The 25,649-nt window shown below is 41.0% G+C and overlaps 1 protein-coding gene across 1 annotated transcript in view; it reads left to right on the top strand.

Annotated features, from left to right (window-relative positions):
- The first annotated feature begins 19,235 nt into the window (after nt 1-19,235).
- CHD9 (chromodomain helicase DNA binding protein 9) overlaps nt 19,236-25,649 on the top strand; it is a 74,073-nt gene continuing 67,659 nt past the window's right edge. The window contains exons 1-2 of the mRNA XM_030457447.1: nt 19,236-19,372; nt 25,161-25,238. The gene's annotated coding sequence lies outside the window, so the exon portion shown is untranslated. The remainder of the gene's footprint in view (nt 19,373-25,160; nt 25,239-25,649) is intronic.

The following is a 25,649-nucleotide window of genomic DNA, read 5'->3' as shown; positions in this document are numbered from 1 at the left end:
CCTTTGGACAAATTCATCTTGTCTTCCTTCTCTATTCAAAAGGTTAATTTGTCCTCTCCAAGTGCATCAGAAGAGGACAGTTATTTGTATGAGGTTTGGATACAGGAATAAGGGACAGAAACACTGCTCTGTCCAAACAGAGATGAGTAAACACAGGGATCAGGTATTGCCAATTACTTGAGAAAGTGTTTTCACCTACAGGGTTTTTCTTTTTAGTTGATTCAACCTAAGGAATCATTTTTCACCTTTGGATTAATACATCATCGAAGGACATAACAGAAGGGAGTCTCCCTTCCAGAAATAACCCCAACACTTGATAAACAACATAGCTCTGGTCTTTAGCACACAGACACACACACACAAAACTATGAAGCTTTCTTTTAATGAATAATCTTAGTCTTCTACTCAGTTTGTGGCAATACACCAGCATTCCTCAAATTAGCTGATCCTCAGATACTTTAGCAGATAGCAAAGCCTCTGTAGGACTGTTTGGGAGTCAAATCCATGTACCAAAGAGCCATGACTGAAGCACAGTTTGTCCAAAATTCAGAAGTGGCCAGATACTCCTTTCCAGTACACTCTACTGGTTTTGATTCTAGTTCATTCCAGGTTCCCTGTATTAGTTTAGGACAATTAAGATAGATTTATCTCATTCTGACACAGCTATCAGACACTTGGATTATTAATAGGCTACAGAAGTAACTTGACAATCAGCCATATTTGTAAAAAAGTTTCTCAAACATATTTTGGTTTTGATTTGTTATATATAGCTATCAAAAAGACCAGAAGCACAGTGCTATTATAGAGCAATGAGTCACCCCTGTAAATACCTCAGTTATCAAGAGTTACAAGCACTGTTTGTTAGTTTTATATATCCATTAAAGAAACGTACACCATTCAACATCTTTAATGGACATACAATTCAAATTTCACTTTTTCAAAATTCATATTCACCAGCATTATTCACAAGCACTTAATGAACAAGCTTTAAGAACTGTCAGGCTTCTTTTTAACAGAACAGAAGCATAGAGCAGTCTACACAGAAGACAACTGCTAGCAGTGTGTGTGTCTCAGCATACATGTATTTCATAGTGCAAATGTTAATAATAGAAAATTAATAGCTTAACATGTAAATTTTAACTGGTTTCCCATCAACATAAAACACAAATGCTATTACAGAGAACTAAAGCAGACAAATACACATTTTGAGTTTTATTTTTATAACCAGCTAATGTCCAAGGTTCAGGGCTTCATTGATGTGGTGAAGATGACTTTGGAGTCAGGCAAAGTTTCCAGGAATTAGTGTTGATGGCAGGGCTTCTCAAGCAATGTAGAGTTTTCTTTGAATATTCCTGAATGGAACTCATCAGCTTAGATGGCAATCTCACACCAACACCCATAAACACAGATCTCATTAAGATCCAATAGGAAACTTGCCTTTAACTCCACTGAGTTCACAATTCAAAGATCCATTCCTTCAAGCACAAAATGCTAACAAACAAGTTGCTTACTTCATACAGTCTGTATTTAGAGCACAGCAATATCCAATTTCAGCTTTTTCTGCTACATAAACTGTCCTCTATTACTGAATTCTGGACAGCACGAGCAGTTGCTCCTATGCCAAGGTCTTCATTTTCTGTTCTTCCTCAGGCTGTCCTCCAGGCTTCTGAGCAAATTCCACAGCTGTTGTGCTCTGCCTGGTACTGCAGCCCATTTTAATCTTAAATAGTCAACGAAAGGGGTTTTATTTTTTTTGTCTAAGGCTCCCTGCATGGCAATAATGAAGAACAAGAGAAGGAACTCCAAGCTTAATAGCCCTCCCTATTGTATCGTTAAGAGCAAGTCAGTTTGGTTTCTGTGACAACCCACTGATCCTGCCAATCAAGGCCTGGCTAATGAAGAGCTATAGTTTACTGCAGCCAGCAGAAGGCAAGTTTTCAGACTAGGAAACTGTTCTTCATTAGCATTTTCCTAACAGAGTAACTCACACAATTGCCCTGCCCACAGAAGTCTGCTTTATTTTAAATTCTCTACTATAATCAGGGATCAAGAGAGTACAACCTCTAATGAACTTGAATAATTGTAGGGGACCCATTTGCCAAGACAGAAAATAAAGACTTCAGGAGGGACATTGCTGAAACATTTCCACTCCAAGGCTAGAGCTAGTTCAAGCTCAGCTGAGGGAAGGGCATGGGGTATCCAGTATCTCCAGGGTAAAACAAACAAAACAAACCTGAATGGAAGTATGGGGAGAAAACAGATGAGTATTATAGTTGTGCTGGAACATCTTGCACTTCCTTACTGCTGCTCAGCACAGCCTAAAACAGCATTTTTCTCTTTCCAGTACAAAACTCAGTGCATCTCAGCCAAGCTTCCTAAACCAGGCTGAGTCTCATAGCAGTTTACTGCTATTTCTGAGTACTGGCAATATTAGACCACCCAGTAGAAGCTTTCATGACTTAGCTTGGTTTAGTTACATGTCATTTATCAGACTGAGATCCACAAAATTGCAAATGTAGCCATAGAAATGCTCTCCTTATCTAATGGTTGGCTGCTTGTTTAATGTGAGAAGCACAGGTAGGCCCTTCCAGATCTAGTGAAAGCTGCATCACTAAGCTTCAGCATTGGATGCTAAACTGCACACTCTTCCTCCACACACTTTAAAACTTCAATAAGGGTACACTAAGGTGTCTCAGTGTGAAAGGAGATCATGTTAACATGAACAATTACACAAACAGCCCAAAGATGTTACATGGAAATAGAGCAATACTCCTTTTTAAACATCATTTTCATGGGGTTTTCAGTCTGCTTGTAAAGGAGACTACTGAATTTGCTGCATGCTGTTTAAGATCCTGTGAAGAAAGCACTCTTTTTTCCCCAGACTGGGGAGGAAAATTCATTTGCCCATCTGGAACAAGTCAGAACAGCACCACACCGAGTTCAGCTCCATGATTCTGAATACCCCTTGGGATTGCTGCCTCTGCCCAGCTATGACCAGAAGCAGCATCACTTTCTACTTTGAGGCTCATATTATTTGTCCTCATACAGTAACTGCCACTCAGCAAGAGTTGGTTTTGTTCATTACAATCCTCCATTTCAGGCAACTAACATTAGGAACATCCAGTCAACAACTTACCTCCACAAGTATTGCTAAGTAAACACAGCAGAAAAAAAAACATTTAAAAATATCTGAGGAATATACAGGCTTATGTATGGTTTAGAAATTTAATCCATAGTGCTTTACTCTTGCATTTAATTGTATCTACAATCTAGATGCCAAAGCAACATAAATCTAGTTATGAACTTTGGAATTTGAATCTGCCAGACTGACTTAACCCGTTATGCCTGTTTTAAAAACAAGAGAAAGATGGAGGCACTCAGATTCTGAAGGGCACATTTCAGTTTTGTAAATAAAACCCAGGAATACAATTCCATCCTTCTGCCCTTCACCATTTGTATGCTTCATCCACTTTATATACTTCCTTCTTTTAATTCACATAAACCTTAAGAGGCAGGATAGTCTTACTTGTAAGGACTACAATCAGACAAAAATCTCAGCAGCTCCCTTTAAGTATGACACCTCTAAGTCCTGATGATTCCGGAGTTTCCCGGTTTGCATTGCCAAAGCCATATCCCAGAGTCCCCACTAGATGGTAGCTGAGTACTGTGCTGATCCTAGAATACTTTGCAGTCTATTCTAGCCACAAGAGCTGCATATGATGATTACAAATTCACAGGGCTAACATCAAAACAACTTAAAAGCAGAGGTGCTCAAAGATGACTTTGTCTTACGTTTTTAAGGATAAGAAGATAGATAATTACACTGTCCTGTCACTTAAAACTGCTTTGGTCTCATTGCATCAGGCTTCTTCATCAAGTTTTATTCGCAGTAGTAGGCATGCTTGCTAGCTGAAATAAAGGTATTTCTTTGAAATATCTGCTGATTCAATGCATTTACCTTCCTCCCTCTGTTGAAAGAGGGGTTTCAGTAGTGTTTTTCAGTTGGTTTTTCTTGTTGGGTTGGGGGTTTTGTGGGTTTATTTGGGGTTTTTTTGTAAGGCTCCACATTGCATCCCTAAAAACACTGAAAAAACCCAAACCAGTTTTCTTCAAAATGAGGAATTAAGCTACAAAACTAGACACCCTGCATGTACTAGCAGCCTAAGATGCAGTGCGATTCAGACAGCAAGTGACATATATTAGAACTGGACAATAAATGCAGACACCTTATAACCATTCTCTTTATTTAAAAAAAAAGGTGAATTTGATGAGGTAATACAGGGTTCTCAGTCAGGTATTGTGTTGTACCTATCTCAAACACTGAGTTGCTTTGGCAGTTACAGTAACTGGAAAGATGAAAAATACCTGTTAAAAACTGAATTATCTGATCTACAAAGCAAGCCTCTACACTCTCTAATCAAGCATCTAAAACTCTGAGATCTTGCTCATGACTCGTGAATTAGAAATTTTGATGTGATCCCTAAAAATATAGGTCCACTGGAAAGCAAAACTTGGCGTTCCAATAGTTCAGGCTAGTTAAATGGACCATGCAGGAATACATTACAGCTTCATTTCATACTACAACTACAATCCACAATATCATATTAGGTCTACAACAGGTTTTGGGTTAGGAACACAACTTTTCCAAGAAAAGCCAACCCCTGAATGGACAAATTCTCCATCAGAATCAGCTGCATCTTCCCACAGCAAGCAAGCTCAGCAGTTTTCTTAGCATGCTTGAAAAATGTTGCCATAATACCCAACATAATGGTACACTGCTCCACTGTCAGTGTTCACTGAGTACTGCACACTGATGACAACACCCATGAACATGCTGAGGAGAATTGCCTTCTGCCATGCCTTTAGCCAGCATTTCCCTCCTATTAACCAGCAGTTCAGTCACCAGGAGGCAGATCTACCTGCATTTGCAAGCAAGAAGAATGAACTGCAATTTGCAGGCACACAAGTAAAATATTTGTGTTGTGAGAACTATAATTTACTACTTGCTTTCCCACTACTGCTTTCTGCATTTCCAGTAAAATTACAAAGGAAGTGTTAAAACTTTCAGCAGCACATAAAGTAGTAGCACTGTCAGCCCTCTATTTACTTACCATAGATTTATTTTTTTTTTAATGGCTAAACTAGACCAGTAACCTTCTGCACTTATATTAATTATGGTTCTTCAATAAGTGGTCTGCCTACCTCAGATAAATAACCTTTCCAGATATGGCTACAATATTCTTATCAAGTCACTCTTGGTAAAGCTCCAAAATGCAATATAAAAAGTGTCTATTTCCTAACTATTTTTAATTAGTAGATATCTAGGATTAGTTTAGCCACGTGCTCTCAAAAGAATGTCTGCTTCCTATTTATTGACCTAAAAGAATAAGATGGTAAATAGCTCAGAGGAGTCATCCATACATTCCTATCCTTGGGTGTCAGTCCTAACGTGCTCTTCTCTTGCTGTCAAACCCGCCTGTGTTTCTGTACACCAAGGAGAAGGAACCACGACAATCTGTTCTCTCTTTAGCAACACAATCTGTGTTTGGCTGGCTAAAAGAAAAGCCTGACAGACAAGTAAATATGTTATACTCCTTGACAATTGCACTGAGCCACATATAAGGAGTGGACTTTAAGAATTCCTAAATGAGCTATGTCCCTTTCCAAGCTCCGTATAGATGCTTTTTCAATATCCTTAGTTAACTGTAATTTATATATAATTTTAATAATCCTTAAATCAAGCTGAGATTTTCAACACCAATACAGCCACTTTAACTTGGACATCTTAACAATACAAAAAAGCTCTATTACACTGATAACTCTAAAGATTTTTAAAAACTATAAGCAGAAAAAGTTTGGAGGAAGAAACCTGCAGTTACTACCATAAAATAACAGCTTTTCTTTAACTGGAAAGGACACAGGCAATTGAGAAGTACCTTTAATATTTTGCATCATACAGTTTTCACATACTGCAACCAATAGACTTCATAGTAGACTGCTGACACAGTGAACCAATCCTTTCAGCTGGGCAAAACTGGATCTTAAGTTTACAGAAAAATCTAGATCCAATATCAATTCCATCAGTTGCACTCAAATTCACTTGATGAATTTCTTGATGAGATGGAGTTCAGTTACTCAATTCTGTCAATAGAAACCAGATTTAAGCTCCCACACACAGCTCTCACTTAATGAAACACCTTCTGGAAAAGTCCTTGATCTTTTTCTCTGGAGTTTGGTTAGCAGCTACTACAGACCAAATAAACTCCCTAACACATGAAGGAAGGTACCCTGATACCTCTGCAGAAACTGTGCCACCCATGGTAAGAAATCCAGCAGTGTCAAAATGCTGTTCCCAAAAGGCACTGGAATCTGATTCTGACATGGTCTGATCATGAATATTTGCTTTTTGAGAGAAGCAGAACGCATTTCACGATTAAATTAGAATCACATTTAAGAGGAGGGAAGGTGTTCTCAAACCAGAGGTGAATAAACAACCCAAAAGGGAAAAAAAAGGCAAAGCCATTTAAAATGGAAAAAATTGGTAAAGACAAAGCTACTTAAAATGGAGAGAAAAAGTGAGCTTGTAAAAGTAAAGCAGCTGCTGAGCCAGGGAAAGGGCAAGTTCCAAAGCAACAGGTACTGGACAAAGTAACCAGACACTAGGAAACAAAGGGTTCTTCAGGTCTAATTTGCACTGAAACCCAACCCATGTGTTAGAATTACAAAATGGGTCAATCTGTATGCCAAATAAGCAGAGCAAACTCCAACCTTTAGAGCCTCCCACTTAAACACTGAGCTGTTACACACTGGAACAGAGATGCATCTTGAGTGCTCATTTCTCAGGAATAAAAACCCCACATCAGTATCTGCAAAGACAGAATTGGTACCAATACCCCCAGTGGGAGAAGAGGATGAGTGTCTCCCAAGGAGAGAAGCATGCAGGCTATGAGGGCATGAGATATCTATTATCCCCTTGAGTTAAATTAATCAAATTCATATATCAATATTAAACATATATGAACAATTTCAGACAACTGGACTATTTGCCTCAAAACCTGTCAAACACATCAGCTCCTGAGCCCTGTAGAGCCATTTATGGCTTGAAATAGAAAACCATGAACTTCAGCAAAGTATTATAAACACAAAGCTTTTTGTGTTTTACTCCTAAAAGCAAAAGAGTTAAGGAAAAATACACTGAGAACAGGCTTGGCATTTGTTTTATTTCTTGAGGTTCCTGTATTAATGCAGTCAAAGACAGGCATTCTAGTATTTTATCAAATACAAGCTGTAGTTGGATTCTCCTCTCTGTAGTCTCGAAGTGGAAGTGTCTTCTTCTGTTCCAATAACATCTTCCTAAGATGACCATTAACAACTTCAGATACATACAACACTAAAAGACCACATTTCATGTAAGTGATTCAAACAAAAAAATTACCATCTTCCTTTGACGTGACCTTAAAAGCGCTGCTTAAAAAGCAAACTTCAGTTATTTAGCTAAATCCTGTTCCTGAGATCCTAAATTCACTTTGCTATCAGAATCTTTCCTTACTCTACTGAAGCACCTTGCATCATGTCTTACTCACTTTTTTCCCAATTGTAAATATTAGCTTTTGTCACACACACCTCCATTTATCATATGCTTTTTTTCAAGAGCATATAATGAAACATTTTAGACTTCTTTCCCAGTAGAATTCTAAGACATGAACATAATTTGGTTCCAAACCTGCTTCCTATTCAGTGAGAGATGGCTTTTTGTAACAGAGTTCATCAGTTTCTATGCCATTCAGTGCAAGTGAATTTCTGAAGTGAACATACTATGGAAACAGTAAAACCAGCTTGCCATAATTTCTGATGTATATAGGTCCTGAAGCAGTAGTAGTTGGTGTCACCCAGCCATTTGTGGGTTGCCAGTCTTGTGTTTCTTCTAAGAAAAAATATTCTAGAACAAAACCTAAAACACAACAAATTTATGGACTAGAGTAACCAGTACAAACAAGACCACTTTGGTCCAAAAATTCATTTGGATGTTATGTATTGACAACTTCAGTATCAGACCCAGTATCTTCATTTGGTTTTACTTAAAGTACGTAACAAAACACACCAAAAAACAGTCTGCAGGATTAGGAAGAACTCAATAACAACAACTAATTATTCTTTCTGGAGCCAGACCCTGAGGCTAGAGAATGCTATCAAGTATAAAGACAAACATGTTCCTCCAGCTGTTTGCCATACTTATTGGACATAATAAACTTGATATGCTGGAGGCTATAATTAATCTTTACTAAGTGAACACTCCTCTTACAATTACCTCTGAGCTGTCTAATGATACTTTAAAGATTTGATAAGTAAAAAAATAAGTTCATTATGGTAAGACAGCCTTTTCTTCCCTCCCCGCCCCCCCCCCTTTTTTTTTTTTTTGAGATCACACTTCTTTATGTAGCTTGCTTTACTCAGTCATCACTTTGACCCTGAAGCTGACAAAATAGCATTCTCAAGCCTCTATATTCCAATTCCTGCATTACTTATAATATTTTTTTTAGTTGGCAATATTTACTGGTAAGAGCATGGTCTTAAATTTAATTACACTGGACAGTGACAACATTGTTTGCAGCTGTGCTAGATCTGAAGCAAGGCTTGTGCCTTGCAAAAAAGAGCACAAAAGTAAAGTTGCAGTGCCCTCTTGACTGCCAGAGCAGTCAAATCTCATTTTTGCAAAAGAAGTTTTAGCATTGATTTGCTCATGTTAGACAGGGTTTGTGAGACAAATTGTTAGGGGTTTTTTTTGTTTTTTAAGTAAAGCATGGCATTTAGTGTATGTACACACACCTCCTCCAAGTAACTTCTGAAACTGATAAAGATGCTATTGTAAAAAAGGAAAGGATACTTGGATCAATAAAAAGGGAAATAATTTCTTAATTTCTGACTTGCAAATAGGATAACTTAAAAATCAATTGATTGCAGCCACTATCAGGGACCACAATTTTGTTTGCTACTGAAAAAACCACATGTGTGCACATACACTCAGAAAGCCTTCCTACAATTTAAGCACTTAATAAGTAGAGTGACAAGGACTATAGGAAAAGGAAAGTAAAACTGTATGTAACAGGGAGAATAAAAACAGTAAAGCAGTAGGCCAAGCCACACATTACTGTCCCACAGTAAGGATTCCACAGATTGTATTAAAAAGGCTTTTAAATGTCCTGCATTCTTATATTTTGTGACTGGTAAAGAAGTTGCATAGAAATTCAGCTTAACATAGGAAATGCAATCCAGAACATTTGCAAGTCTTTAAGAGTTCATCTTACCACATTACCTAATCACTCGTAAACAGATGTTGAATATTTGGCTTCAGCCCATACAGTCAAGGTCCAAAGCAACTTCATTTGCTTAGGCCCAGATCCAAAGAACCATTTTAACTGAATTTAGACACACGGGTTCAAATTGCTGCAAAACCCAATGAAACAAAACCTCTCTCCTGTGGCTTCCTAAGACCACCGGCAGGCAGACACATCTGTTCTGCCTTCAGCTTCCTTTTGGACAGTTTCAGTATAAAAGATGAGCAGAATGGCTGCAGGCTGCTTGTGTGGCTTCACTAAGGACTGCCTAAATCACCAAATTCAGTAATATTAACTGTTCCTCCATCATACCTTAAGAACTCACAAGACAATGATTTGCAGAGGCTATATGGTACTAACAAAGTTGGCATGGTACCACATTTCTTTTACACAGGTTGTGAACTGCAAATCTTCCTTCTACATACATCAAGTTAAAAGCAAAGATATTTCAGTTTAAAAATCCAACACATGATTGACACAAAATTATCAAAATGTTTAAGTTGTTCAAGAGCAGATGAGTTCTACTCTAAGTTAATGTTAGAGATTTGTAAAGATAACCTCCTCTTGTTCATAACTGCTTGGCTATTACCTCAGCACAGTAAACCTTGCCAAAGCCCTCCCTGAGAAGAGACTGAACCACTGTCTCATAGCTGCATTACAAGTTTTGTAAAGCAAGAAATGATAATCCACGTTTTTCATCAGACAATGAAAAAACAGATGGTTAGTTTGGCACATTACACAACTTAACATTCACAAAACACATTTCTGAACATGCTCAGGATAACACAGGGTATCTCTGAAGACATTTTAAGAATCTAGAAAACAGGCTTCAGGAAAGCAGGTCCCTGCCAGTCCAGGACAGTCAGTCTTGTCACTGTGCTGGTCCTCCTTCGTTTTCACATCACCTGCAAACTCCTCTAAGCAATTGATTACAAACTCCTCTGAGGAACTGATAAAGACATAAACCAGAAATATTCCCAGCATGGATCCCTGCAGTACTCTCTTATTAGCACCTGCATAAGGTATTAAACACTCGATCGCCCAGTATTCCACTCATATGAATATCTACCCATTCAGAGCATGAAGTCCTAACCTGGACATAAAAACACTGCAGAAGACCCTGTGAAAATTCTGCAGAAGTTGAGCTAAGTGACATCCACTGCTCTCCTACCCTACACAAAGATAATAATTTTATCCAAGAGAAATACTCCATATCCTGTAAGATTGGCTTATTTTTTTTACCTACAAGAATAAGGGCATCTTTAAATTTACTGGCTGCTCAAAATTCAGCTTTAAAATTGAAAACTAATTTTCTGACAGCTTCAGAGCAAAAATGCACCTCCACAAAGAACACTAGAGGGCAGCAAAAGCTTTCTACAGTTAGCAACAAGACGCTCAGCCTGGTATGGCCGGGCTTGAGCATCCACTCCTACTGCTCAGTCATACTCCGTTTTCTCAAGGTACATCAGATAAAATGATGCCTCACACAAAACTGAGATACATAACCCTAACTCTGCAAACACCCGTCTGGGATAATAGGGCTCTCATAAGAAAATACATATTCTGCACCACAGGAAACAAGTCAATTGCCAGGATTTATCTCACTAGCTTAGTAACACACAGAGTAAGAGGGAATTACAAGTAAGGCATAATACAACACTAACAGTTTGTTACTTGTTTCGTGGCACTAAATGTCATATAAAGCCAAGAAACAAACAGCATTCTACACCAAAGTACTATACAACTTTTTATGGATTTACTTAATATGCTGCTCATAAGCAGTGACTAAAGCATACTATTAGGGATGGCCACATTCTATGAGACAGGACGTCCAACTCAGTTTTCTGAGCTAAAAAAGCCCAGTATGTAGATCATACCTGTACTCATGAATCACTGGGTGTTCTGACAAGTGTAATGGACCATAATGCTACCTGATATCACACCTAGTTTAGGACTGTAAAACAGTCCTGAAACAGGAATCCCCAGTTGAATACAGCTACACAGGCAAGTCCCACAGGCTACTGCCTGTGATTAGTGCAACTGATCAGGACTGCAATTTTGTTTCTCCTTCGGCAATGTTGCTTCCCTACAACAATCCCACAACACAGCAACTGAAAAATCAGTAGCTTACTCTTCCATTTCCCTTTTAACATTGAACTTATCTAAGAAGTTCCTACATCTCCTTTTTAAATAGTCTGAAATATTTCCCTATCTAGCATCCAGGACTAGATAAAGCTCCACACTTTTTCTGCTGTTTCTTCCCACTCCTTACGGAACCTTTACTGGAAGCTTTAAATCTTTTGTATCTGATTTCCCATATGTACTTAGCACTTTTATAGGAATAAGAGCACCAAAAATCTTCCACAGGGAGTAGAAGTTACCACTAATCCTCTATTCAGCTTTACAAAGAAAGCTTCTTAGCTATAACTACTTCAGTATTACTCCCAGAAGATAATCATGTCTCACAACACCTAAAACCAGCTATTTACATGTTCTGCTATCTAACAGAAAAACAAAGGAAAACAACAGCAAATAAGAGAATTCAGTTCCATCAAGAGACTGTTATCATCTCACTGTCAGGAGCCACACACCTCGAGAACAATTTTTCTTTATTGAAGAACAAAAACCCCCACACCCACTTCCAATCCCCCATATACTATACACACATCCTATCTCCTCCTCCTCAAGGCTCTTAGTCTTTACTACAGAATATCCTGGAACTTTTCCCAGCATCAAGAAGTAGTTCCCACCTCCAGCTACCTTGAAAGCCAACCCAGGGATAATAGTCACAGTCCTACACAGTAAATAAATCCTAGTAAAAAGTATTTAGCAACACAAAACTTCATAAAGAATTCTACACTCACTCTAGACTCTACATTTAGAATCCAAATTATCGCATATCCCTTCAGTTTCTATTAAAAAAAGCACACAGAAGAGAATTCAAGGAACACAGGAAAGATACATTTTATAAAAAACAAAACAAACTCTACCACATTCAAATTCAACATCTTTCTTGCTAACACAACTCAAAACCCTCGCCCTATTTTCAGATTATTTAAGTTACCTCAAGGCACCTTCTAGGCTTCACAGAGACCTTACAAAACTGTAAATGCATTTCTACTATAACTAAAAAAAAATAAAAATCTTACCCACTATTTTTATAGCTCTTGTTGTTCTCCTTCTCTCCTGAAAACTCCTCCAGGTTCTAACTACCAAAAAAACCCGCTCAAAGCTTTCAATGCTGCCTTAGTTAGCCCAATGAGAATCAGGTGGGCTGATTCTGGCCTTTTGTAATGTGCTCCACCTGGTCAGCAACAGCTCCTACTCCAGTCTTAAAGGGCTAATTGCTTCCCAACACAGGTGCCTAGAAGAGGTCCTGTAGCACTTGTCTTCTTTGAAGGTGATTTTTACAGACTACACTTTAAACCCCAATTCACACTCTCCTAAATCTCAGCACTCAGAATGATAATCTGGCCTCAACCTGATAAGATACAAACTTCTCTTTTTTCAAAAGACAATGAAGCAAACTTCTGCTAAAACCTGGAAGTGGTTACTGCCAGTGACCCCTCAAAAATATTCTTTTTCAATTTCTTAATGAAAGCATGATTCAATAAAAACAATTTCTGAAAACTCAGCTTTAACATGTGCCCTTTCACACTGCTTGGCTCACAACAGACTTCATTTCAGTACGTTCTGTATGGGTTTGTCAGTTTACAGTGTACTTGTGGTTGTTGCTGTGGCAAGCAGACAATCAAACCACATGTGTAGGTGTTAGGAGAAACAGCAGTGGAAACAGCCTTAGCAATCAGCATTTTGATACCCTCACAGCAGGTTTACTCCATTTCCATCAGTAAGATCAGCTGTCAGGTAAGCTTTTAGGACATACCACCCTGAGAGTAAAACATTTCAAATGCCAAAATATTTTTATTTTACAAATTAGATAACTTGCACATCTGATTAGCAATCAGATTTTTATTTGTAGTTGTTTAGCATAATGTGAAAGGTTTGTACTCAGAATTCCCACTTCTCTTTCTGATCCAAATGCTTGGATGCAATTGCTTACATACACAGGGTCAAAAGAATTGAATTCTGGTCAAACTAAAAATATTTATAACCATACCCTGGTTTACATCTGCCTCTGCAAGGCCATTTGAGAAACCATCTGCTTTCATGTACTTGTTTTGCATCTGCAGTGTTTCACATCTGCAGGTGTACAGCATGGCTGTGCCTCGCAGGAGTTCCCCTGTATATTCCAGATCAAACAAACCTACAAAATACCAACCAACAGCACAACAAAACCAGACAGAGCTCCCCAGCTTGAACTGTATGGGACTTTGACTATATTCAGAGGGTAAATGACATGAGTTTACCCTCACCTTCCAGACTGACAGGGGTGACAGCTGCTCTTTGCTTTCCCAAGTCACACAGAGTGGCTACTGAGAGGGATCAAAGCAGTCACTGTGGTAACAGTGGAATCTCAGAAGCTGATTCAGTTTCATGAGAACTTCATTCCAGCCCTGACCTCAACACCCCTGCAGCAGCTTCCACAGATAATCCAACAGGAAACTGGGCAAGTGCAGCAACCGATTTCCTCTGTTGTTTTTTTCTTGGAAATATTTATCTCACACTCACAGAAGGATAAAGGATGAGTGCTCTTGTCTTGAGTATACAGCACTTCTCCCTCTGTAGACTACAAAATGTTACAAGGCACACACAGGGTAAATTCCAAGGCTGAATAAATTGTTATATTCCTGTGGGAGTCAAAACCATAAAAATGCATGTATCCTAACTCTGTTGGACATCTGAAGAAAAACACATGGAAAATAAAGGAGAGGAGGGACAAAATATTCTTCAGCTCCTACCACACCCAAGATTCTAGAAGAGCCTAGAGTATGCAATATTAGATTAAGGCAGCTTAAATTCTTTGTGAAGTAGTTGTGCTGAGAAAACAAAGATCTCATAAAGTGTATAAAACCTGCTGAAGTTATGATGGGTTGAAACAATAGTAGGATTTTTTGGTTCATGTAATAAAGTGGCAGAAGTTTTGATATAAAGAAAATTTAACAGCACAAAAACCATTTTGCAAACTGATGGGACAGTGACATGTTTAAGAAAATGAAGCCCTACGCAAAAATCAACATTTAAACAACCTTTTTCTTTTTTCTTTTTATTTTTTTTTCTTTTTAATTCTAAGAGGACCCATCCAGACATTAAACGTTATGAGATTCAATGTCCTTTTGTGCAATAGAATAACCAGTTGCATGATCCTATTTTCATTCATTCATGTGACTTATCATTCCAAACCTGTGCTCTCAACTTATGTCATGACCATTCACACCATATGAAGCTGAGAGCCCTTCACAGTGCTATAGTAGTGCTGATAGGCTTATTAAGGAAGTAATATAATTGGATAGTTAATAATAATAATAAAAGGCTGAAGACTGCCTTTTTACCATAAAAGTACTTCTTTTCTGTAGAAGTTTTTAAGATATGTTCTATATGTGTGTTTTCTTTTGGAAACCAGGAGACCAAAAATATCAGTCAGGTATGTTCATTTTTTTGAAGTTGTTCTCAATTGTTAGTGAGAGAAAGGGAAATTAGAAAGAAAGGAAAATACATAGGCTGGCTAAAAAAAGAAAGCATAGAAACTTTATCATAACTGTTAACACTAGTCTTTCTGAACACTCAGAGAGTAAGAGCAAAGATCTAGTTATAAAGGAACTAAGAAGCAGGGAGAAAGACAAAGGTGCTGTAAAGCTAACACATCCAAGCAGGCTGCTTAAAAGTTTGTCTTCTGAACTAATGCTGAATAAGAACCTACCTTATGCTTGCACCTGCAAAAGCTCAGTTGAGCCATTTAGAAGCCCTGAAATCAGTCAGTGCATTATAATATATAATTAAGCATATAAAATACACATTTAATATTGGGTATAATGACAAATTCTTATCTTAAAGGGTATCCTAAATATAGAAGCAACAGGTTGGAGAGAACTGGAAGTATATCCCTATTTCCTTGCTAGCACACTACAGAAAGGAAGCCTTAGGGGGAGATTTTTCATTACCTCTGTGAATACAGTCCTCCCAGGCACAATATTGAATTGCAGGTAACTCATTGTGATTTGTGTTCCTGGAATTCTTAATTTAGTCCTTAGGTCACAGACTCATAGAATGCCAGGTTGGAAGGGACCTCAAGGATCATCTGGTCCAGTCCTTCTAATATTATTGTTTCTATGAGGTGTCGCAGCACCCCATCGAGCTGAGACTTAAAACTTCCCAAAGCGGGGGAATCCACCACTTCCCTTGGGAGAAAATGTTCTTAGAGTGAAAAAAAATTCTGTTGTGTTCAAATGGAATCTCCCCAGCAGCAACTTGTGCCCACTGCCCCTCATCTTGTCTATGTGACTCCTTTTAAACAGGGGGTCTCCATCTTCTTGGTAGCCCCCCTGTAAGTGCTGGAACATCATTTTAAGGTGTCCCTTAAGCTTTCTCTTCTCAAGGCTAAACAGACCCAGTTTTCTCAGCCTCATATGGCAGGTTCTCCAGACCATCCCTGTGGCTCTACTCCAGCCTGTCCACATTCTTTTTGTACAGCGGGGACCAAAACTGGACCCCATACTCCAGGTGTGGTCTGACAAGCACTGAATAGAACAGGATGACTCCTTTGTCTCTGCAGGTGATACCTTTGTTGATGCAACCCAGCATCCTGTTGGGTTTCTTTGCTGCTGCTGCTGCAGTCAACTCAGCAAGAGTTCAGTTGCCCACCTAAAGAGCTTTTTTTTTTGTATGACCCTTAAGTGATTCTCCTTCCAAGAACACTAGAAACTCAACCCTCCACCTTTTTGCTCCGGTCTCCTCCTGCACGTCCTAAGTCCCACCACTTTGTAGCTCTAGGATTCTAAAAGTTACTTCAGATAATACGAATGTAGCGCTTTGCCAACTTTTACTTGAAAACGTTGGTGTCAGTGCGTGGATTTGATGCACTTGGCTTTTATTTGACTGGAGAAAAAACAATATTAGGCAAAAAGAAAGGCTTACGGCTAACTTTGTGGGAATGCACGGGCCGTGTGTACATATATTCAAGCATTCCCTTCGATACAGTGCTTGATGTGGTGAATGACGCCGTGCTAGCCCTGTGTGGTGTCCGCCTCCATTTACCTCAGAAAGAAAGGCGGGAACACTCTCTGCCCTCTGCTACTCCTTCAGTGCAAAATCCGGTGCTGCCGTCAGTGGGTCGAGCAGAAATCCCAGTCACTGCCTCTCCGGAGAGAGATGGAGTTTTCGTTAACCAACGAGCTGTATCTCCAGCGGAGATATTAGACGAGCCCGAGGTGCTTTATTGCAGTGAACCAACCGGTGCACGCTGGCCGAGGCGCGATCCCTTCTCCCGGGATCTGAGGCCGCCGGGCGAGCCGGGCCGGGCCCTGCCCTGAGGCAGCGCTGCTCCTGAGGACACCGCCGGCAGCACCCGCGTGACCGCCTCGCGGGAAGGTGCCGGAGCTCCCCAATTCCCTTTCCCAGGGAAAATCCCGCTCCCCCCCGCCGCCCGGGGGTTGGCACTCCGGCTGGGCACCGCTCCAGCCAGCGCCAGGGCGGTCACTCCTCAGCGGGGCCGCTGCCAGCGGCGGGGCCTGCCCAGCAGCCCGGGCCCGGCCTCTGCTGGAGCCTCCAGAGTAAACGCGCCCGGGATTGGCTTCTGTCAGCGAAGGGGGCCATATTGGATCAGCTCGCCCCGCCGCGAACACACCATTTTATCGCCTCCGCGGCGTTTCCCCCTCCCTCACCCCCCTCAACCCCTCCCGCTCCGGGCTGCCCCCCTCCCGCGGGGGCTGCGGGGCGAGGTGAAGGTGTCTCGGGAAGGAAATTCGCACGCTCCCGTTTCCCCTCCTCGCCTCCCGCTCACTCCTCCCCGCGCACGCCCCTTCCCCTCTCCCGTCCTCACTCCGCCCTCCGCTTCCTCCCCCCCCCATCCCCACCCCGCACGGCCCCGGGTGCCCCCCCCCGCCTCCTCCCTTCCCTTCCTTCCCGAGGCGGCGTGTCAGCGCGCAGCGGCGGCCCCCACGCGGGCGGCCAATCAGCGCGGGGGTGACAAATATGCAAATGCGCCCCCCAGCCCGTCCCCGCGGGTTCGCTGGGGCCGGTGGGGTCGCGGCGCGGAGCGACTGAAACTTCGCCCCCCAGCCCGGGCGCCCCTCCCGCCCCTGCCTGCGCGCTGGGCGGCGGGGGGAGGAGAGACCGCCGTGCCGCGCCGCCCTCGCCCGCTCCGCCGCCGCCCGCCTCTCCCGGCCTGCGCCAGCCACCCGGTAAGTGCCGCCCTCGGCCAGCGGCTCCCTGGGCGCCCCGGGGGGCGGAGAGGGAGGGGGGGCGGGGGGAATCCCCGAGGGGGGAGGGGAAGCCGCCGCCGCTGCTCCTGCCGCCGCCTCTGAGCCGCCGCGTCTGCCCGAGGCCGCCCCGGCGGGGAGCTGTCAGGCACGGGGCATCGCCTCCGCCTCCTCCCCGCGCGTGTGCCTCCTGCCGGGCAGCGGCGGCGGCGGCTCCGGGCGCTGCCGCCGCCGCGTAATGGCGAACCCGGCGGTGAGTACGTGCGAAGGGCCGAGCTGTTCCCCGCCACCTCCGGAGCAGGCCGCGCTTCAGGTGCCGGAGACACCGGGTGGCCCCGGCGCCCCGTCAGCCCCCTCCGCCCCTCCTCCCGCCGGGAGACGGCGCGGCGCGGCCTGCTCTTCGCCCGGGCTTCTCCCCGCCGCCCTGCCTCGACCTGCTTCCGCCCCTCGCCGACACCGGCGGCGGAGCTGGGGGGCTCGGGGTTCCTCGCCGCTGCCTCACACCTCTCTGGCGGAGGTGGGAGGAGGAAGAGGAGGAGGAGGAAGGGGGGCGGCGGCGAGGCGAGCAGTTCTAAGGGGGGGGCGGGGGTGGAGCGGGGCAGGATGGAGGCGGTGGCGGGGGCGCCCGGGGCTGTGGTCCTCGCCGCCTCCCATCTCCTTGCCCTGCAGCGGGGCTGAGGAGGCAGCGCGGGGCCCGCGGGCGGGGGCAAAGTTTGGAGGGGAGGATTTGGGCCTTCTCAGGTAGCGGGGTGTGGGAGAGGCTGGACGTCCTGCTCCTGGCCTGTCAGGTGAGAAGATGGCAGGGGAAGGAGAAGAGGGCTGGTCTCCTTTTTCAGCTCAAGTCGGAGGGAGAGGGTGGATGTCGCTGGCTCCCCTCAGCCGAGGAGGTGGCAGTGGGAGGAAGGGGTTGTGAGGAGGAAGGCAGGGCAGGAGTGTCCTCAGCCACCTTCTGTCGTTTAGGAAGGGGGCTGTGCCGCCTGGAAGGGCTGTGGCACCTTCCCAGGCAGAAAGGGGGGAATGTTAGACGTGGCTTCTCACCGCTCAAGGGAATAGAGGGAGGAATTGAAATAATTTCCTAGGGCAAGCACAGCAGTAGGAAAAAGAGGAGCTGAGTTTGGCAGCCCGCTGCCTTGGATTCATGACAGCAGAAAACGTGGGAGCTGGGGAAAGGAATATGGAAGGGGGAGGGTTTGGCATAGGATGAGGTGTGTCTGGGAGAGATGGAGGTGGGCATGCAGTCTGCTGCCCTTCCCGGCTGGGAGATTTCTGGGCTGAGGAGAACCGGTGGCACATGGCTGCCGGTTCCCGCTGCATGGGTGGAGACTCGAAAAGGGACTTGGCTGTGAAAGTGCAAGGTTGGAATTCACGGGCTGGCATGTTCCAGGTAGGGACCACAAGCAGATTTCCTCCGGGGCTGACAAGGACAGAGGAGTTTGATGCTAGGTCAGTGCTGTATGTGTGTAGCACTGGGTGGAGAGGTGGCATGCATCTTTGTTCCAGTGAAATGGAGAAATTATGCTTTTTCATGCTAAGGCTTAAAGGAGGAAAATGTTAGAACCTCTTCATTCCCTCTTCAGACACAAATTTTTGTGGACAGGGTGAAAAAAACAGATGAAGGGAGTCCACAGTTCTCTCATTTGGCTGTATTGCTTTGACATCGAGGTTGATCTGTGCACTTTCAGTTCCTAAGAAGTAGTTTGCACTCACTTTATTCATATTGTAAGTACCGTGAATCTTCAGCAACTACGAACTTCCTTCAGTGTGTGTGAAAGTTGCTTAACTTCATTAGTGTCAGAAAATGCAGCTCAGTCTGCCATTTGTAGAAGAGATCTGAACCCTTTAGTGTTATAATATGTGCTCCTGAGTGTCAAAATAACTGTGTGAGGGGATAAGGTTTCTCGTTCTCCTCTTGTGTCTTCTCTGAGACTTTGTGAGAGCCAGCCATAAAAAGTCATACTCCTCCTCTCAGGAAAACTAGGTCCATCAGTCCTAAGGGCTCTGCATCTGTTTTTAGACATGTGCCAATTGATGCCATTGAGTTTCCATTTGCCAGGTGTGAGGTAAAATAATTTTTTCACCTTGTTTTACATATAAGCATTTGTATATAAATATTTTAGCATTCAAGACAGAATATTGACATTGGGTCAAATTTGAGCAATGTCTGGATTTTTAACCTGGCTCTGAATTTTACTTACTGGTGCACAGATCAGTTTTCTGCTAGTTTCTTTCACAATGTAAATATTATAAAATAAGCAATTTTTCCCATCCTATATTTTTTAACTGTTAAAGCATTAGTATCAATTAGTATCTTTTGGTTTTATTTACTCCCAAAGTTTCTAGATGTTCCCAGCTTCTCACATCCCCAACTAACAGTGAGTGTTTCATTGTTACTGCAACTGACAGATGATGCTTCCAAGGCACTGTGGACCAAAATGTCCAATTCTTGTAAATCACAGAGCAAAAATTAATATACATATTCTTGAAAGTTAACCAGCTAAGGATCTGTGTGCCATGCCCTATGTGTAAATCAGGGGCACACAGAGGAGTTAGTGGGAAGTAAGGTAGGATGTGAACTTCAGATAGCAGCAACTCTGTGTTTACTGCCCATTGTGTGCTCTCTGACCTTAATGTAAATGTGAGTTAGCTGCCTCTTTTTCTCCCCAGGTGGGTAAGCTGCAGCAGTTTACTTTGCATTTATAAGATGGTAAGGGAAGGCACATAGTAAAATGCCTCTGCTTGTTTTAATTTATGCTAACTTGTGTTAAACCAAGTATATCAGTGTATAAGTATTTATGCTGCTCCTCATGATGAAGATGTATTAGCTTATTTCACCCTGCATAAAGCTGTTGTTTCTACTATCAAGAAAACTGGAATCTTAAGTCTCACCATGTTTCATGAATTTTGAGGAATCTCACCATCTTCTCATTTAGCAGGAGCTGCTGGTGCTAAATGCTCCTGAGGACTAATCCAAGAGTTCAGTCATAGAGAAATGTCGATGAAAGCAGAGCTGTGGTTTCTAAAAAGTATTTTTAGTGATGTTATCTGAAAGATGTATGACATGAACCACTACTAAGATACTATAGACATTCTAAAACGGGCATTGTTCATTTATTGCCTTATACAAGACACAAGTTAGTGCTGTGGGCAGATTAAAACAAAAAGATTAATATGCTGCTTTAAAAGTGACTTGTTCATGTAACCCATTAAGTAAATCTATGCACGTTTTTCTCACTTGTTTTATATGGCCAATTTTAAGATTTTTTTTTTTGTCTGTTACAATTTTATAATACAGGTTTTCCCTACAATTAAAGCATATGTATCCTTCAAACACTTCAAAATTACAGATAAGATGGACAATTAAGTATTTTTAGGGTCAGGATTAAACTATGTAGCTGTTAGCTTAGTGAACACAGAAATCTCACACACAGGGTAGCTCATGTAGTGGACTCTCATTCTGTTTTCTAATTTTCCTCCCAGAGTTTGAAATGGTGCTTCAGGTATGCTGAGTATCTGCATACACTTAAATGGGTGATGCAGGAGCCTTCTGTTGATATAATCAAAAGTTACAGAATTGGTAGTTAGCAGTATTGGAAATATTTTAGGATGGTTTTGAAGTTTTATCTTTCCTCTTCAGCAAAAGAAACTGTGATGTTAAGAAGTATTTCTTTTGCTAATAGAGCAGTTACCAGAAAGAGTTTTCAGCTCTTGCTTTGGCTGAAGGAATAGCAGTTTCTTATATTTTACCTGTCTGGTCAAGTCATAAATGTAAGAGAGAGATGGCCAAAAGTCAGGCAGGGTGAGCATGCCACTTTGCTATTTACAGGAGTGCAGGGATGAGAGGTCTTTTTTTAAGGTGGTGGGTTTTTTCCCCGAAGTATTACTTGAAAAAAAGTATAATGTGATTTACAGGGACCATATTTTTGAGTAACTGGGATGTTGAAAACTTGTGGAAGACCCGCTATAAATCCAACACTGATTAATAATGTTGTTACTGAAGCTATAGCTTTGACTTAACATCTAAAGCATTAGCATCATAGTACTTTTAGAGGATACTTATGGTAGTATTCAGATGGATACTCAGTGACCTCTTAGAATGAGCCTCAAAGAAAAGGCTACTTTTGGCAGCGCTTTTGAACTAAGTTCCTCTTTCATTACTCTTGTACATAGTGTTTGCTAACTAAACTGCAGGAAACAAGTTGAAGGGAGCAGGTGGGTTTGTTAGACTTGGAATTCAATAGATTCGTAGGATATATTGGTATGGTGGCATCTGTCAGTGAGCAAAAGAGATCTTCCTTAATACAGATTACTGAAGATATGTCAAATGTTCATGCCACTAGTGTACATGCATCTTTCTTTTTTTAAGATGCATGTTTGTTTTTTTTAATCTTAAATCAACTGCTGAAATTTGCAGGAAGATAGAAAACTATTCCCATCCCTCTCTGAGGACAAATAGTAATTTTGACTTTTCCTTTTATCTGAGTCATATCAGAAAATGTAGTAATTCTGTTTACCAAATTATTTCCTTCTGCAATGTATTCTTGTGCACTTTTCCTTGTGTTGCCTGAGCAGTATTACAAGGTTGTTTCAATCTTTTCTGTTGGTCAATAAAATTCCAGAATTCCTCCAGAATTTATTCTGCAAATGGCTTTTGAAGAATTACATTATTCCAGTTGAAACTTAAGACCCTAATGAAGAAAGTTTGAAGCTTCTGAAAGATTATGTGTATGTAATGGCATGCAAATCTGTTCATCTGACATTACATGTATTAAAAGAAATTTCAGAACTAGATATATTTTTGTTTTCCATTACCCTGTAGTAAACCCATTGTAGTTAGTGGCTATACCAATGTTAAAAATAACATTAAGGCTGAGAGTGAGCCTGGTCCCCTATTACATGATGTTTCCAGCTTCAGCACAGTTTTAAAACTATGTAGTTTTTACAAGTAGTTTCTGCTGTTTTTCAGAAGCTTACCTAAAATTTAGCTTCAGAGGCAGATTTTTAGATAAACTTTTAAGACTGATACCCTTGAGGAACAGGTAAGCATTATCCTCTTTCACTGAGGAAAGTTTTTTTGCAATTCCACTTTGTCAGGCTCTTATGGCAGAGCACAGATGTTACAGTATAAGAGTCTGGAGTCTCTGTCTATCTGTTGCCAGTCAATTCAGGAAGGTGGTGAATATGTTGCAAGCTATGATGCAAAATGGAAAATGTTGTTTTACTTATCAGTTTTAATTAATTTCTTAATTAAACTCTCAAACTCAGAGTGTCTTGTTTAACATGTGCTTGAGAGGGACTTGTTAAAATAAGCTTTTATATTAGATCTCCTTAGAAATATTTGAAGAAAAATAAGATTAATTTATGCAGCTTTTCCCTGAAAGGTATAGACTTGTGTTACAGATGGAACCTCTTGTGCCAGATGATGTAGTGTGGAGTGGGAAGTCTGAGCCCCCTCTGTTAGAGGAGTACTACCATGGAACAGTGGTTTTCACAGAGAAGACTTCTCTTTGTCAGTGTCAGGCCTCACAACTGCTGGTCTGTACTCGTTGATCACCACCCATAGACATCTGTAAAATAGACATGATCCTTTGTGTTGTTCTAGTTGGTACTTCCAGATTATGAACTTGCACTAGTTCACAAAGGTGCCTTTCAGGCTGCTTGAAGTTAGTGTATTACCAGATGGTGAGTTAAAAGAGGGCTGTGCTGTGAAGTCCTTTGTCTCTGGTGCTTTGCTGTGAAATCTTGGTTTAAGCCACATGTGAAAATGAGAAGGCTTCTTTCTGGTTTTCAGTGAAAATGTTTCTCTTCTTAAAATGGCGTGTAGTTCCTCAGGAAAGATAACAGAGTTCAGCAAAGTATTTTGTAGGTCTCATCCAAAGTGCAATGTCATAAAAGTCATTAAAATTATGACAAAACTATGGAAACCCTATAATGGTTGCATCAGAAATCTGAACAGCACCAAGAGGGTTTTCTTTTTAAACTTAAAAGGAAGGTTGTGTAACTGTCTTGTCTCCAGAAGTAGTAAGTTACAAATCTGTTGCACTGAATAGGTTATTCTTTTGACAGCTGAGGAGGGTAAAAGATGTTCCTATTCCATACAGGTGTGCTAAGATTTGCAGGCAGATCTCTTAAGGAAAAAAAGTGGGGTTTAGAGGTATTCCAACCTAAAGAAAAGAACACTGGGAAATTTTGTTATCTGTATTAGAAAAATAAACATGAACTCGCTCGTGTCCTGAAATCTGTGAAAATCTCCACAGGGGCACTTTGGAGAAGCAAAATTGGAGTAATGTGTAAAGAGCAGGACAAGCAGTGAGTAGAGCTTCCTTCAGCAGTCTTGTGGCCAAATCCCTGAAATTCTTAACGTTATTTTCACTCAAGTAAACTGACTTGGGGATCAGCTTGGTTCTCTTCATGGAGATACTTTTGGTATCTTTCTAGCTCACAGCCAATTGTAGCCAATTAAGATGCTGTCATTCTCTGTACATTTGTCCCCTTATTGCAATTAATGCCCACAGAATCTAAATGGCAAAATAGAACGTATGCATACTCCTCTGCCATTTTAATGCCAAGTTTAATGGGTTTCTTTAACAAGGGAGGAGACTACACTGAAGCAAATGCTGCCCAGGTACATGTTTTGTTCTGCAGGCCATGTTTTGAGGACAATAGCCTTTAGCAGAGAGGTAAAGGAGGGTTGTTGAAAGTAGTAACTTTAAAACTGCTGTTGGTAAATTTTCCAAAGGGTATTTGCTATACTAAAGCCATAAAAGTACACAAAGATGTTGTAAAAAACTAAATTGCTTTATTAAATTTGTGATGTTTTTAAAAATAGAAATTAGGATGACGTGGTTATTCTAAATTAATTGAAATGAATAGTTTATTTCCCACTCTACTAACATTTATAAAAGTCTGTGTTTTAGTGCCCAAAATGAGAGCGATTACTATTGTTCAAAATTTTTTTATTAGTAATAGTAATGCTTCAGCATATCATCAAGGACATAAGGAAATCCATGTGAGCATAGGGAAATGTGTATTTTTCTTGCAGTATTTTATGAAGAAACTGTATTAGGTGGGCTGTGGAGGATAATTCTTCACAAAATTTCTAAGATGGCTTAATATGTGTCTTGGTGTGCTTATAACAAATTGAGTTTTATTTCTTTTTTATAAAGTTAATTTTCCCAATTAAAGCTTTAAAAGGAAGCATTAAGAATATCTTTGGAAGAAGGAGGCAACATTTTTACTATATATCATTGAAAGTATCTCTATATAGATATTTAAATATATGTAATTAAAAGTTCACATGCAATATAGCTTATTTGAGAATCTGTGAAGATCCCATTTTGCTTATTAATAACTCATTAAATTCCTTTTGTGTGTGTTTCTCTTTGACACATAACAATCCTTAGTGGTTCCTATGCTGAAGAAATTACTGTATTTTACATTTAGAACAATGTGTTGTAGCTGAGTTTAATGTATATTTAGTTACATGGTCTTTTTCTTCTTCTCAACATAGGATTTTTCAAACTTTTAAGTACTCCACAGCTGTCTCCATATTGGAAGCCATTTAAGCAAGTGGACTCTGTCTTAAAGAGTAAGAAACATTTTTTTCTCTTCATACTATATGTAGAGTATGTATATATGAAGTGGATGTGTGTATATATATTGGTACTTGCTACTATATATAGAATCCAGTTGAGGAAGGTTCCTAATCAGCTGTTTTGAATAGCAGAGAGCTTCAGACAGAGTTTGTATTATATGGTAGTTAGAGGTGATTTAGGCTTTTTCTTTACTGTTGAAGTGCTACAGCTATGAGAAATTACTTGAATGCAAGTTTTCCATTTTCCTTATTTTTGAGTTAAAATTTTTAATGCTTCTAGGCAGTAATGTATAACCTTTACACTGTAACTTTGTTTGGTCAACAAAGAACTTCTACATACATTGAAGTTTAGGAATTAAAAAAAATACATTGAAATGATACATAAACATGGCTACTGGTTGATTG

The sequence above is a fragment of the Calypte anna genome, chromosome 11 (genome assembly GCF_003957555.1).
Source record: "Calypte anna isolate BGI_N300 chromosome 11, bCalAnn1_v1.p, whole genome shotgun sequence".
In the NCBI taxonomy this organism is placed as follows: domain Eukaryota; kingdom Metazoa; phylum Chordata; class Aves; order Apodiformes; family Trochilidae; genus Calypte; species Calypte anna.
This window is presented reverse-complemented; position numbering and strand designations above follow the sequence as displayed.